Source organism: Eurosta solidaginis, chromosome 5 (genome assembly GCF_040869045.1).
Source record: "Eurosta solidaginis isolate ZX-2024a chromosome 5, ASM4086904v1, whole genome shotgun sequence".
NCBI lineage: Eukaryota > Metazoa > Arthropoda > Insecta > Diptera > Tephritidae > Eurosta > Eurosta solidaginis.
This window is the reverse complement of record NC_090323.1, coordinates 276,640,528-276,657,598: the sequence shown is the minus strand read 5'-3', so window position 1 is coordinate 276,657,598 and position 17,071 is coordinate 276,640,528. Positions and strand designations below refer to the sequence as shown.

General features: G+C 36.8%; 1 protein-coding gene across 5 annotated transcripts in view; it reads right to left on the bottom strand.

Moving 5' to 3' along the window:
• Nucleotides 1–17,071, bottom strand: part of LOC137253662 (cuticlin-3) — a 194,526-nt gene that overhangs the window by 108,702 nt on the left and 68,753 nt on the right. Inside the window, exon 1 of one of the 5 annotated variants that reach the window (XM_067791028.1) lies at nt 3,562–3,614. The exons of the other annotated variants lie outside the window; for them this stretch is intronic. The gene's annotated coding sequence lies outside the window, so the exon portion shown is untranslated. Of the gene's footprint in view, nt 1–3,561; nt 3,615–17,071 lie in introns of those variants that run through there. 5 annotated transcript variants of the gene reach the window in all.

Genomic DNA, 17,071 nt, shown 5'->3' with positions numbered 1-17,071 from the left:
CAATAAAAGTATTCTAGACAAACTAAATGAAAATGGGCGGAGCCACACCCATTTTGAAATTTTCTTTTATTTTTGTATTTTGTTGCATCATATCATTACTGGAGTTGAATTTTGACTTAATTTACTTATATACATTAAAGATATTAAATTTTTTGTTAAAATTTGAATTTAAAAAATTTTTTTTTTAAAAAGTGGGCGTGTTCTTCATCCAATTTTGCTAATTTTTATTTAGCGCATATAGAGTAATAGTAGTAACGTTCCTGCCAAATTTCATCATGATATCTTCAACGACTGCCAAATTACAGCTTGCAAAACTTTTAAATTACCTTCTTGTAAAAGTGGGCGGTGCCACGCCCATTGTCCAAAATCTTACTAATTTTCTATTCTGCGTCATAAGTTCAACCCATCTACCAAGTTTCGTCGCTTTATCTGTCTTTTGTAATGAGTTATCGCACTTTTTCGGTTTTTCGAAATTTTCGATATCGAAAAAGTGGGCGTGGTTATAGTCCGATATCGTTCATTTTAAATAGCGATCTGAGATGAGTGCTCAGGAACCTACATACCAAATTTCATCAAGATACCTCAAAATTTACTCAAGTTATCGTGTTAACGGACGGACGGACGGACGGACGGACGGACGGACGGACGGACGGACGGACGGACGGACGGACATGGCTCAATCAAATTTTTTTTCGATCCTGATTATTTTGATATATGGAAGTCTATATCTATCTCGATTCCTTTATATATGTACAACCAACCGTTATCCAATCAAACTTAATATACTCTGTGAGCTCTGCTCAACTGAGTATAAAAATGTATACAATTTTAAAGTACAGTAAGTGTAAACTAAAATATGCACAAACAAATATATAGGGATACAAACAATAGAACAACGAATATGTCGTCATCCAACATTATGATTTGTTGATCCTAAATATGCTGCTAGCGGAATAATTTCTGTACGCTGCTTTCTTTCATGTGCGCCGTGAGACTTGCATTTTGTGTTGTTGAGTAAGCAATAAATTGCGATATGCATATGCGCATTGGTCTGTGTCACTTTTAAAATTAATTCTCTTATCATTAGACGTGTTCATTATGTGGAGCATTTCCATGGTGAAGCGCTTATTATATTGTTTCTCTATGTCCAATATAGTAACATTCTGGAAATCGAGATAGTGGCCCGTATCCTTACAGTGGGCCGTTAAGGCCGTTTTATTTTCCGAAGCGTCGTTCCTAAGTTTATAATTGGACTTATGGCCGGAAATCCTTGTCTTTAATTTTAATTTTGTTGTCCCCACATATACCTTCTCGCATAAGTGAGACCCGTCACCGTTGCATGGGATTCTGTATATTACGTTGGATTTCTCATCCTTTGGAATTCTGTCCTTTGTATTACTGTAAATTTGTTTCAATGTATTGTTGTATGTGAACGCTATTTTGACCTTTTCTTTGTCATATAAATCCGATCTCTTGATCCTCTCTTCCATTCTTGGGACAAAGGTTATCGCTTTGTATATTTTGTTATTTGCTTCTTCGGGTTTACGTTCATTATGAGCTCTGGTATTTCGGACCAGTTTATTGACCAAGCTACTTGGAAACTCATTATCCTCTAGAGTTTTTTTGATGATCGTGATATTCTTCTTGTGGTACATTCTGTCGCTTATTGTAAGTACCCGTCTTATGTACCTTTCGGCGGTATTTATTATTGTACTTTTTTCGTGTTTTGAATAATAGTTAATTAGTCTTCCCGAAGCTGTGGGTTTTCTGTACCAGTCAATATATAATTTGTTGTTTCTCCTATTGATTAACGTGTCTAAGTACGGTAGTTGACCATCTTTCTCAACCTCTATTGTAAATTTAATGCTTCTGCTGTAGCTGTTGAGTTCAGTGAGAACGTTTCCAATTTCTTAAGTTTTTATAATGGCAAATAAGTTATCTACATACTTTGTAAGTAGGCGTGGTTTGCTAGTAGTTTCATTTTCGAATCTTGTTAGCAGCTCCTCCATGACAATGTCAGCTATGACTGGGGAGGCTGGTGAGCCCATGGGCATTCCTGTACGTTGTTCGTTTATTTTTTCATTGTATTTAAAATATCGATTCTCTCTTATGAAAAATTTCACCATTGTGATAAATAGTTCCCTTGTTAAGGATGTATATTCTTTTATGCTTTCCCACTTTACGGATATGATTTCAATGGCTAAATCAACCGGAATGCTTGGGAACAAGGAAACAAGGCTTTCGTCATCATAAATATATGTGCCATTGACCTTACTTTTAAATTCTGTTGAGTCATCGACATTATATTTAGAAGAACAAGTGATATTTTTGAGTATTCTCACGACATATTTACAGAGGTTGTATGACGGGGAATCTATAGATGAACAAATAGGTCGGAGTGGTATACCTTCTTTATGAATTTTTGGTAATCCATAGATTCTGGGAGTAATAGCATTTTTACACAGTAGGTTGTTCTTTTCTTGGATATCTATGGCACCGGTGTTGAACATCCTTTGAACAATATCATTGTTTTTGTCTTGTAGCTTGTTCGTCGGATCGCGCTTTAAAACTCTGTAGGTAGAGATGTCGTTCACCAGTGTCTGAATCTTTGTACCGTATTCGTTTTTGTCTATCACCACTGTAGCGTTGCCCTTGTCAGCATTGAGTACAAGTAATTGTTTGTTGTGTTTGAGGATTTCCGGCCATAAGTCCAATATTAAACTTAGGAACAACGCTTCGGAAAATAAAACGACCTTAACGGCCCACTGTAAGGATACGGGCCACTATCCCGATTTCGAGAATGTTACTATATTGGACATAGAGAAACAATATAATAAGCGATTCACCATGGAAATGCTCCACATTATGAACACGCCTAATGATAAGATAATTAATTTTAAAAGTGACACAGACCAATGCGCATATGCATATCGCAATTTATTGCTTACGCAACAACACAAAATTCAAGTCTCACGGCGCACATGAAAGAAAGCAGCGTACAGAAATTATTCCGCTAGCAGCATATTTAGGATCAACAAATCATAATGTTGGATGACGACATATTCGTTGTTCTATTGTTTGTATACCTATATATTTGTTTGTGCATACTTTAGTTTACACTTACTATACTTTAAAATTGTATACATTTTTGATGTTTATTTTACTTTTGTTTTCCGAAAATATGATCAGTCGATAAAGAATAACCACAAGTGTAAGTTGTGTCTCGTTTATATGTATACCTAGTTGCATAGCGTAAATTTTAATGACCATGTATCTGAAATGAATGTCCCCTTTTTATACATTTGTGTTTACTTACAGTCCTGAAGATGGCTTCAGACTGAAGCCGAAATATTGACAAATTAAAAAAACCAATGAAATTTTAAACATTGTGTTTTATTTAACCACGGCCTTTAAGCTCATTATTACTAATATAACTTAAATGTATAAATATTCAAGTAGGGACGGGACTGTCTTCGGCTGAACAAAAACTTTATCCCATTCGTAATATCCAAATAATGTGCTTCATAAGATATGAAATATATAGCGAACAGATGTACGTACATAAGCGATTTTTAAGATAAATATAAAAGGTAAATATTGTAATATGCAACCGATCTCTTTTCTTCCACGAATACAACTGCTTCTTTTATTATTTTCGTTTCTCTTCATTCGTTGCTTATATTCTATTAGGTTGCCATATCGGCGTAACTTAAATATATCAGAGTTAATATACTATGAGCGTATTGACGTAGAATATATCAAATATACACGTAGAATAATTCCATTTTTAGCGCATATACGCATTATACTACAACTCGGCCATACTGATAAAAAAAATTGTATGAATAGTTTCTAGATTATTTTGCCAAAATGTGTTTACCTTAATAAAATATAACAACAATTTCGAAATGCATCAACATATATTCATGCTTACATGTACGAAATACCAAAATGATACATGTATACATCACAGTCATCACATTATTTTCCAACTAATACTAGCTTAACGCAACATGTAATTTACATATGAAGGAACGTAGATTTTTTTTATTTCAACTTTATTACTATTTTGCTTTCATACTTCGGCCATTCTGACTTTATGATTGCCCACAATCATATTAGTGTTGCTTTCTTTTAAGGAAGGTGATTATTTAAGAAGCCACTTGCGCCTATGAGATGCTTCTACAATACCATTGTATGGGAGCTGAGTTATTTGACAATTTTCAATGTCTCTAATGACGTACCTGTCATTTGGTAACACCTTATGGATTACGAAAGTTTCAATTAGTTTTTTGTTAACTCCTACCGTGTTGTCAATATTTCTTATAACAACAAATTCCCCCTTTTCATATGCTTTTGCCGGTTTACTTCTCTGAAGAAAATACTTAAGATTTCTTTCTTGCGATTTCTGAATTTCATTTGAGGCATCTGATCTAATTTCATTAAGACTGATATTACTTGATTTTTGTCTATTTTCTAAATGTTCACTGAGATAGTCTATGGTAGTTCCACGTTGGCTAACCCCGAATAAGAGTTGAGATGGTGTATACTTTGTGGAGCTATGTTTGGAGTTATTCAACGAAAATTCGCCTTTGACTAACATCTTGCTCCAATCAGCGTGATTAATTGGATTACTTAGTTTCGCCAGCATTCTCTTTAATGTACTATTAACCCTCTCTACCTCTACATTAGCCTGAACTGAAGCAACTGCAATTTTTACATGCACAGTATTAAATTTTAAAAGATAAGAACTAAAATCAAGTGAAGTAAAACACGTTCCTCGGTCACTGATTATTCGTTTAGGTCTACTATAACTGGTAAAATACTTTTCTAAACATGATATTACTTCCTTCGTACTAGTTGATTTAACGGCGAATAACTTTACAAATTTCGTAAATGCATCAATAACAACAAATATATGCTTGCGTTGCGAATCTATTGAAGGTAGTGATCCAAAATGATCCACATATAATGTATGGAACGGCACTGGTTCTTTTGCAATACTATGGAGGTTTCTTTCATATATTCGAACTAGCGTGGAACACAATATACATTTAATACAATTATTTATATAGTTTACAATTTTATCTTTCATACCTGCAAACCAGTAAAACTTTCGAATTTCGTCATATGTCTTTTCTATGCCTAAATTACCTATTTTTTCATGAATAAGACGCATTACATTAGATTCCATTTCCGATGGAACATATAATTGGAGGAAACCTGATTTGCTTTGTCGAAAAACTACACCGTCCTGTAACTTGTAATATTCTACAATTTCCGTTTCTAAGCGATCTCGCAGTTTTAAAATGTGTTCGTCGCTGTTCTGAGGTGCTCGTATTATGAAGTCTAAGTCATTCATATCCGCTGGAGTAACTACTTGACATTTGATATTATCTGCAATACCGTTAAGTTCTTCTTCAGTATGATTATTATAACTCTGAACGATTTCATCCGAGGACATCACATCCGACAGCTCAGGTTGTGCTAATTGTTTACTAACTGGCTTATCCTCAGGCGTCGGAGATGAAATTGCTGCATAGGGATAAGTTTTCTTGCTTCTTGTCGTCAAATATGCCGTTCGTTTTAATTCTGCATGTTCTCCACTGAACTCTGAATTATGGCATCTACTGAGGGCATCTACATGACCCATTATAAACCCATTTCGATGTTGAATTTTATAGTCATAATTTTGTAATTCTAGTGCCCAACGACTTATTTTCGAACAAACGTTTTTATACTCAGTTGAGCAGAGCTCACAGAGTATATTAACTTTGATTGGATAACGGTTGGTTGTACAGGTATAAAGGAATCGAGATAGATATAGACTTCCATATATCAAAATCATCAGGATCGAAAAAAAATTTGATTGAGCCATGTCCGTCCGTCCGTCCGTCCGTTAACACGATAACTTGAGTAAATTTTGAGGTATCTTGATGAAATTTGGTATATAGGTTCCTGAGCACTCATCTCAGATCGCTTTTTAAAATGAATAATATCGGACTATAACCACGCCCACTTTTTCGATATCGAAAATTTCGAAAAACCGAAAAGGTGCGATAATTCATTACCAAAGACGAATAAAGCTATGAAACCTGGTAGGTGAGTTGAACTTATGACGCAGAATAGAAAATTAGTGAAATTTAGACAATGGGCGTGGCACCGCCCACTTTTAGAAGAAGGTAATTTAAAAGTTTTACAAGCTGTAATTTGGCAGTCGTTGAAGATATCATGATGAAATTTAGCAGGAACGTTACTCCTATTACTATATGTATGCTTAATAAAAATTAGCAAAATCGGAGATCGACCACGCCCACTTTAAAAAAAAAACATATTTTTAAAGTCAAATTTTAACAAAAAATTTAATATATTTACAGTATATAAGTAAATTATGTCAACATTCAACTCCAGTAATGATATGGTGAAACAAAATGCAAAAATAAAAGAAAAATTCAAAATGGGCGTGGCTCCGCCCTTTTTCATTTAATTTGTTTAGGATACTTTTAATGCCATAAGTCGAACAAAAATTAACCAATTCTTGTGAAATTTGATAGGGGCTTAGATTCTGGGACGATAACTTATTTCTGTGAAAAAGGGCGAAATCGGTTGAAGCCACGCCCAGTTTTTATACATAGTCGGCCGTCTGTCCTTCCGCTCGGCCTTTAACACGATAACTTGAGCAAAAATCGATATATCTTTACTAAACTCAGTTCACGTACTTATTGGTATAAAAAATGGCCGAAATCGGACTATGACCACGCCCACTTTTTCGATATCGAAAATTACGAAAAACGAAAAAATTCTATAATTCTATACCAAATACGAAAAAAGGGATGAAACATGGTATCTGGATTAGTTTATTGACACAAAATATAAATTTAGAAAAAAACTTTGTAAAAGGGGTGTGACACCTACCATTAAGTAGAATGAAATGAAAAAGTCCTGCAGGGCGAAATAAAAAACCCTTGAAATCTTGGCATATAAATAAATTAGCGGTATCCAACAGATGATGTTCTGGGTCACCCTGGTCCACATTTTGGTCGATATCTGGAAAACGCCTTCACATATACAACTACCGCCGCTCCCTTTTAAAAGCCTCGTTAACACCTTTAATTTGATACCCATATCGTACAAACACATTCTAGAGTCACCCCTGGTCCACCTTTATGGCGATATCTCGAAAAGGCGTCCACCTATAGAACTAAGCCCCACGCCCTTTCAAAATACTCATTAGCACCTTTCATTTGATACCCATATCGTACAAACATATTCTAGAGTCACCCCTGGTCCACCTTTATGGCGATATTTCGAAAAGGCGCCCACCTATAGAACTAAGGTCCACTCCCTTTTAAAATACTCATTAATACCTCTCGTTTGATACCTATATTGTACAAACGCAATCTAGAGTCACCCCTGGTCCACCTTTATGCCGATATCTCGAAAAGGCGTCCACCTATAGAACTAAGCCCCACGCCCTCTTAAAATACTCATAAACACCTTTCGTTTGATACCCATATTGTACAAACGCATTCTAGAGTCACCCCTGGTCCACCTTTATGGCGATATCTCGAAAAGGCGACCACCTATACAACAACCACTACTCCCTTTTAAAACCCTCATTAATACCTTTAATTTGATACCCATATCGTACAAACGCATTCTAGAGTCACCCCTGGTCCACCTTTATGGCGATATCTCGAAAAGGCGACCACCTATAGAACTAAGGTCCACTCCCTTTTAAAATACTCATTAATACCTCTCGTTTGATACCTATATTGTACAAACGCAATCTAGAGTCACCCCTGGTCCACCTTTATGCCGATATCTCGAAAAGGCGTCCACCTATAGAACTAAGCCCCACGCCCTTTTAAAATACTCATAAACACCTTTCGTTTGATACCCATATTGTACAAACGCATTCTAGAGTCACCCCTGGTCCACCTTTATGGCGATATCTCGAAAAGGCGACCACCTATACAACTACCACCACTCCCTTTTAAAACCTTCATTAATACCTTTAATTTGATACCCATATCGTACAAACACATTCTAGAGTCACCCCTGGTCCACCTTTCTGGCGCTATCTCGAAAAGGCGTCCACCTGTAGAACTAAACCCCACGCCCTTTTGAAATACTCATTAACACCTTTCGTTTGGTACCCATATTGTACAAACGCATTCTAGAGTCACCCCTGGTCCACCTTTATGGCGATATCTCGAAAAGGCGTGCACCTATAGAACTAAGGCCCACTCCCTTTTAAAATGTTCATTAACCCCTTTCATTTGATACCTATATCGTACAAACAAATTCTAGGATCACCCCTGGTCCACCTTTATGGCGATATCTCTCCACCTATGGAAATAAGGATCACTTCCTTTTAAAATACTCATTAGCACCTTTCATTTGATACCCATATCGTACAAACAAATTCTAGAGTCAACCCTGATCCACCTTTATGGCGATATCCCTAAATGGCGTCCACCTATAGAACTGTGGCCCACTCCCTCTTAAAATACTCTTCAATACCTTTCATTTGATACACATGTCATACAAACACATTCCAGGGTTACCTTCGGTTCATTTTCCTACATGGTGTTTTCCCTTATGTTGCCACCATAGCTCTGAACTGAGTATGTAATGTTCGGTTACACCCGAACTTAACCTTCCTTACTTGTTTCTATTAAGAGTTAAAGTAACTGCGTTACAATCCGTAACAACCTTGAAAGCTTTTCCTCGTAAATAGCAATCAAATCTTCTTAGCGCATGTATTATTGCAAGTGTCTCCAGCTCAAAACTATGTAGACGTGACTCTTGTGGTTGTGTTGCCTTAGAGAAATAAAATACCGGATGATATTTTCCATCTTCTTGCCGCTGCAAGAGAACAGCTCCAAAACCTACTTTACTGGCATCTGTATGAAGTTCTGTCTCTTTATCCGGGTTATAAATTGATAGAATTGGCTTTGACATAAGCTTAGATTTAAGTTCTTCAAAAGCTTTAATACATAGATGGTTGATTTCAAATTTTGATCCATTTCTAAGTAAACTTTGTAGAGGATTAGCAATCCTCGCGTAGTTCGGAATAAATTTTCGAAAATAGGAGAAGAGTCCTAAGCAAGCTTTAACCTCTTTTAAACTTCGGGGTATAGGATAATTTTTTATTGACATAATATGATCATCACTTGGCTTAATTCCATTCTCGTTAATCGAATAACCCAAATATTTTATCTCCTGAAAAGCAAAACTACATTTGTCTATGTTTAATTCTAATCCACGCTTAGCAAGACGTTTAAGGACTTCTGTTAGCAATTCTATATGTGATTGTAAATCGTACGATGCTATGGATATATCATCAAGGTATACTACAATTTTCTTTGAATCTATCAAGTCCTGCAAACACCGACGTATATAACGCTGGAAAACTGATGGTCCATTTTTCAATCCAAAAGATACCCTATTATATTCAAACTGGCCATCGGGTGTTACAAACGAGGTATATTTTTTCGACTTCTCACTCACATTAATATGGAAAAACCCGTTCCGTAAGTCTAAAGAAGAGTAAAATTTTTTTCCCGCAAAATATTCTAAACAGTCTTCAATTAAGGGTATTGGGAAATTATCTTTTAAAGTAAATTTGTTTAATGTCCGATAATCCACGCATTTACGAAAATCACCATTTTTCTTCTTAACCATCACAATCGGTGATGCATATGGTGAGTCACTTGGCCTGATGATACCTTTTTTTAAAAGATCGCGTATAATTTCTCGCAAAGCAACACGCTCTTCTACAGCAAAATTAAAGGGAGTCTCACTTGTTAATTTAATAGTCATCTTGTAATCAATTGGGTCAACGTCAGTCTCTGCCATAATATAATTATTGATAATTATATTTCTAATATGTGTAATCATTTCACTACCTAACTGAGGGTTTATATCAAATGCATCATGGGCACTATTAGTATCAATGGTCATTAACGCAAATATCTCAGTTCCCAAAGATGTTTCAAATTCAATATTTCCTTTAAATCTGTCTATTTTCTCTGATATACGAGAATTGCTAAAATTTTTGTTTTCAATCGCAAGTGACTTATTAACCTCTGTCATTAACGCAGGTTCATATGTACAAAGAGACGAATTTGTTTTACTTCCACTTTTAATTATTCATATTTTGGATTTCATAACAAAGAAAAATATTAAGATTTTTTAGACATTTCCGTCCCAAAAGAATGGGGACTGGAAGAAAATTATCTGGTACTACAAAAAATATCGTTTTATAATTGTGGTTTTTATATTTAATGCTACAATAAATAGTTCCATATGTTCTTATTTGCGTGTTACCCAAACCGCAATATGAGGTATTAAATTATTTATTTTTTTCTTTAAACGACGTTTCAGACATCCGAATAAGGTTTATGGGGCTTCCTGTATCAAAAATGGATTTAAGGTTCGTTGTTTTTGTACACATACCTTCATTATTAAGAAATGCAACACTTACCTCATTTACAAAATTAATAAAATTCCCCGTTTGTACATCGTTAGTTTGCATTACTGTAGCTACTGTCTTCTTCAAACGCTGAACATATTTCGGATTAGTACAAGCCTTGTGATCATGCCGCAGTTTCCAACAATTAAAACATACACCCTTTGAACGAACTTCATATGGACAATCATATTTAAGATGACCAAATTTGGAGCGATTGTAGCAACGATTATTAACAGCTGAAATTTCGATCGGAACTTTGTTTTTGTTGTAACTTTGTATATTAGGTGACTGCCTTCGCACTGCTTTACAATGCTCTGCCATGTTAGCAGCCTCTTTCAAATCGGTGATACTCTTTGGATTACAAAATAATGCATAGTCCATTGTACGATCTTCTGAACCATGTAAAACGAATGCAACCAACTCATATTCCGATACATCACTACCGCGATCAATCGCTTCCATTTCTAAAATATACTTCGCACGGTTTCATCAATTTTCTTTCGGCGGTGCTGTAAAGCTTTGTAGATTTCTTGACGGGAAACGGAATGGCCAAACTCTTTTAACAAATTCGCTTTCAACTCTTCGTATGTCACAGGCCCTTTAGTTAAAAGCAATCGAGCGGCACCAGTTAAGGACTGTAATTACTGCCTCAAAGTAGAGTTCTGGAATTTATCCCTTATTAATAATATATGTGATTTGAGTATGTTTCAAGTAATTAACACGCTTTTATTAGCTTGGCCTGTATGTAGCGGAATCTTTGAGCTTAATTTTCACCGGTTTCTAGAAGTCTGATTAATTTGAAACTTTGCGTACGTATCAAGGACCGATGACAATGCATTAATGTGATGGTATGGTGACATAAGGTCAACGGCCATAAGGTCAATTGGCCTTATTACCACTTTGAATGGCCATAAGTTTGATTGAAACTTTGCACACAAATCAAGGCTCGATGACAATGCATTAATATGATGGTGTGTTGACATAAGGTCAACGTCCATAATGTCAATTGGCCTTATTACCACTTTGAATGGCCATAAGTTTAATTGAAACTTTGCACACGTATCAATGGTCGATGACAATGCATTAATGTGATGGTGTGGTAACATAAGGTCAACGGCTATAAGGTCAATTGGCCTTATTACCACTTTGAATGGCCATAAGTTTGATTGAAACTTTGCACACGTATCAAGGCTCGATGAAAATGCAATAATGTGATGGTGGGTTGACATAAGGTTAACGGACATAAGGTCAATTGAACTTATGACCACCCCGAATGGCCATAGATTTGAAACCTTGCACATATTGCGAAAAACGCATTCCTTTATTAATGATAGAAGTGGATGCATAGCACATATACGAAAGAGCATACTGGAGCCCTTTTTTAACACGCTTTTATTAGCTTGGCCTGTATGTAGCGGAATCTTTGAGCCTGTTTCACCGGTTTCTAGAAGTCTGATTAATTTGAAACTTTGCACACGTATCAAGGACCGATTAAAAAGTTCTTAATGTGATGGTGTGGTGACATAAGGTCAACGGCCAAAAGGTCAATTGAACTTATTACCACTTTGAATGGCCATAAGTTTGATTGAAACTTTGCACATATATCAAGGCTCGATGACAATGCATTAATATGATGGTGTTTTGACATAAGGTCAACGGCCATAAGGTCAATTGGCCTTATTACCACTTTGAATGGCCATCAGTTTGATTGAAACTTTGCACACATATCAAGGCTCGATGACAATGCATTAATATGATGGTGTGTTGACATAAGGTCAACGGCCATAAGGTCAATTGGCCTTATTACCACTTTGAATGGCCATAAATTTGATTGAAACTTTGCACACGTATCAAGGGTCGATGACAATGCATTAATGTGATGGTGTGGTAAAATAAGGCAAACGGGCATAAGGTCAATTGGCCTTATTACCACTTTGAATGGCCATAAGTTTGATAGAAACTTTGCACACTTATCACGGCTCGATGACAATGCATTATTGTGATGGTGTGGTGACATATGGTCAACGGCCATAAGGTCAATTGGCCTTATTACCACTTTGAATGGCCATAGGTTTGATCTGCCGACCCTTGGCAATTTCGGCGAGAGACCGCATCCAGCCTCCCTGCGTCTTGGCCCTTTTCGGTGCCGTGGGGTTGGATTCATCCATGGACCGTGGCGTTTCGAGGTTTCATCACTCTCGACTAAAACTTTTAAAATTATTTGAACTAAAAAATTAAAAATAAATAATAGTTTAAAAAAACTAAAAAAACACGCTTTTATAGCAAACCGAACTAAAAAATAGAAAATAAATTTCAATTAAAAAGAGTTTATATAGCAGTAGTAGAAGGTTAAACAATCGTTTATAGTTAATCACCTCAAAATAAAATTATTATAAAATTTAAGTTATTAACAGAATAATTAAATTCACAGTAAAAAGTGTGGGGTGCTTGATATTGAATGTTACAATCATTCTATTGGCAACTATCTGAGAGGAAAGATATGAAATATAGTCAAATGCACCCCACGCTTTTTACTCTGAATTAAATTATTCTGTTAATAACTTAAATTTTATTATAATTTTATTTTGAGGGGATTAACTATAAACGATTGTTTAGCCTTCTACTACTGTTATATAAACTCTTTTTAATTGAAATTTATTTTCTATTTTTTAGTCCGGTTTGCTATAAAAGCGTGTTTTTAGTTTTTTTAAACTATTATTTATTTTTTAGTAAACTCCCAGTATCTTCGTAATTTAAAACTTAATTTTTCCTGAAACTGTTGAAAATATTGTAACAAATTTACTTGCAATTTCCCTTATTTGCAATCTTCTACTAAGTTCGAATCACTAAACTGTTGAATAAATAAAGTACTTCACAATAACACTTATACTATGCAACTAGCTGGCTTAATACCAAACTGATTGATAGCTCAAATGAAACTGACTTCCAGCGTCTCTACATTTGCTGCCTTTTATACTCTCTGATTTCAACGTTCGCATCTTCTAGATGCTTCCATTTCCAGAATCTACTAGTTGCCATCAGCTCTCAAATTTCTCAGCTGTGTAGTTACGAATATTAGTGACACTAAGTGATACTCCCATCACTAAACTGATACTAAGTAAATAAAGCCAAAACAACAATGAAGCAAGCTGCTACACTTTTATGAACGTAAACGAATAAATCATTATGTCTACACATATGTACGTACACGCAACAGAGAAGAGGTGCACAAACACATGCAGATATCTTATCTGAGATGCTCCCAAAAGTATGCGATTGTAATTGTGGAAGTATCGCTCACCAATACACGCATATGAGAAGCTATATAGGTGCATCTGTAGTTATAATTATATGGCGGTAACTAAGTAAATTCTGGAAGCGCCTAGAAGATGCCACGAGGAAATGACAGAGTATAAAACACCAGCGGTAGAGGCGCTAGAAGCAGTTTCAGTTAAGCACGCAATGGATCAGATTCACTTCAGCTATCAGCCAGTTTGGTTATTAAGCCATCTAGTTGCAAAGTATAAGTGTTATTGTAAAGTATTTTAATAAAGGTCATTTTTCTATTATTCAATATTGGAGTTATTTATTCAACAGTTTAGTGATTCGAACTTAGCAAAAGGGCAAATAAGAGGATTTGCAGTAAATTCGTTACAATTGGTATCAGAAGAGCAATTGTGGAATAAATTCCGAAGACTTCGAATACAACTTGGACATGCCAAAGTTAAGTGAATTGAAGATCCAGCAACTGAAGGAGGAGTTGGAGAGCAGCAGATTGAATACAACCGGCATTAAACTAGAACATCAGGAACGACTACGACAGGCAATGGAATTAGAAGTAATTGACGTGAAAGAGTATGACTTTCATCTTGATGGCGAGGAAACAACAAAAATGGAAGAAACACCGCCGACAATGACGAACACAGACCTGAACATGATATTGGCTGCAATATCGGCACAAATGTTCGAATTGTCATCACAAATATCCACCAACATGTCATCTCAACTGGATGAACAGAAGACAAGTATTGCATCTCAACTGGAATCGCAGGATACACGCATAACATCGAAGAGTGAAGCACAAGAAACACGCATTTCAGAAATGTCGTCGCAAATGTCATCTCAACTGGAAGAACAGAAGACATATATGACATCTCAGTTGGCTGAACAGTTGAAAGCACAAGAGGCACGCATATCCTCGCAGCTGGAGGGGCAGGAGATAAAGGTATCATCGAAGCTGGAGGCACAAGATACAAAAATTGTACAACTCGAAAATAAACTCGATGTGGAGATTGAAACACTGAGAGGTCGTATAGAGGAGCTGCAACTTAATCGCCCAGCTGTTTCAGCAAGTAATCCAAAGGTAAAAACACCATCCTTTGACGGTTCTGTTCCTTTCCAGGCCTTTAACCTACAGTTTAAGAAGACCGCAGCAGTGAACAACTGGAATGCGGAAGATAAAGTTGCTGCGCTGTTCGTGGTATTGAAGGGGCCAGCAGCCGAAATCCTACAGACGATTCCCGAAGAAGAGCGGAACAACTATGAAGCATTGATGGCTGCTGTAGGACGACGTTATGGAATCGAGCATAGAAAACAGATATTCCAAATTGAGTTGCAAAACCGCTACCAAAAAGCAAATGAGACATTGCAGGAGTTTGCTTCAGGTATTCAAAGATTGGCTCATTTGGCAAATGCGGACGCACCCGTGGAGTACACCGAGAGGGTAAAAATCCAGAGTTTTATAAATGGCATACGGGACGTCGAAACGAAGCGAGCCGCATACGCAAACCCAAAGCCAACATTCGCAGAAACGGTTTCACAAGCTCTGATTCAGGAAACAGCGGCGCTTCTGTGTAAGCCAGTTTTCAAAGCACGCCGTGTGGAAGTAGAAAGGCCAGAGTGGGTAGACGCAATATTGGAGGCGCTAAAAAGATCGGGAAAGCGGAGTGAGAGAGTTATCAAATGCTTCAAATGCGGGAAGCCCGGTCACATTGCATGTCATTGCGATCTTGATCCTAGTGGTTGCAACAGCATGAGTGATGAGCAAGAGCGAGTAAGATGTAGAGATCCAGAGCTATCTCCAACTATTGAATGTCCTGTGATATCTGTGTCACAAATTGGTAGAAAATCGAGCAGTCTTACCGTCATAGGGAATGTGGATGGCAAAGAACGTGTACTGACTGTAGATACGGGCGCATCTCATTCCTTAATTCGATCTGACTTGGTCAACAGGAGAGTAAAAACGTTACCTGGAGCAAGGTTGCGTACGGTCACTGGCGAGTATAACCAAGTCCAGGGAGAAGTGTCATCTGAAGTCTTGATTGGAAAGGTCACAGTTCTACACAAATTCGTTGTGGCGGAGATCGTTGATGAAGTCATATTGGGAGTGGATTTCTTGGTTGACCATGACATCAAAATCGATATGCAGAGAAGGGTGATACATTATAAGAACCAGGATATACCACTTAACTTCAGTTTGCAGAAAGGGTTCAGTAGTAATCGATTACTGGTGAAGAAGACTCGACAAAGACCACGAAAGTCAAAGGTAAAGGTTGATAGATCGAATGGGCTAAATAAAGCAAAATCAAAAGTACCTGCAAGAGAAACACTGGCATTGATAAAACCTAATGGACGCACAAAAACGAAGCAACGAATTTCCCAGAAAAAATGTGAGGGTAGTTTCAAGCCGGAGCGCACTACTGTTGTGAAACGTGGGAACGATGCTGATTATGCGAAGTCAATCCGTCAAGCGCAAGCTCTACGAAGTAGTTCACAACAGAGTGTGAAGGAACGGCCCAGGGTAATGAGTAGTAAGATCAAGCACTGGCATGATAAGAACTTTAATTCGGAAGGTTTCTTGAAGGGAGATTTGGCACTGCTATACAACCCTCGAAACCGGAAACTTTTTTCGTCTAAATTTCGGCGCAGTTGGGAAGGCCTGTACAAAGTTGTGAAGAAGATCAGTGACACCATCTACCGCATACAAACCATTAGGAAACCACGAAGTAGAAGAGTGGTACATTTGGAGATGCTAGCAGCGTTTAGATCGGGAGATTTGTCTGATCGGGACGATGTAAGTAAACGAATAAATCATTATGTCTACACATATGTACGTACACGCAGCAGAGAAGAGATGCACAAACACAGACAGATAGCTTATCTGAGATGCTCCCAAAAGTTTGCAATTGTAATTGTGGAAGTGTCGCTCACAAATACACGCATATGAGAAGCTATATACATGCATCTGTAATTATAATTATATGGCGGTAAGTAAGTAAATTCTGGAAGCGCCTGGAAGAAGCCACGAGGAAATGACAGAGTATAAAAGCACCAGCGATAGAGGCGCTAGAAGCAGTTTCAGTTAAGCACGCTATCTGTCGGGCAATAGATCAGTTTCACTTAAGCTATCAGTCAGTTTGTTTATTAAGCCAGCTAGTTGCAAAGTATAAGTGTTATTGAGAAGTACTTTAATAAAGGCCATTTTTCCATCATTCAATATCGGAGTTATTTATTCAACAGTTTAGTGATTCGAACTTAGCAAAAGCGCATATAAGAGGATTTGTAGTAAATTCGTTACAATATGTTTGTACT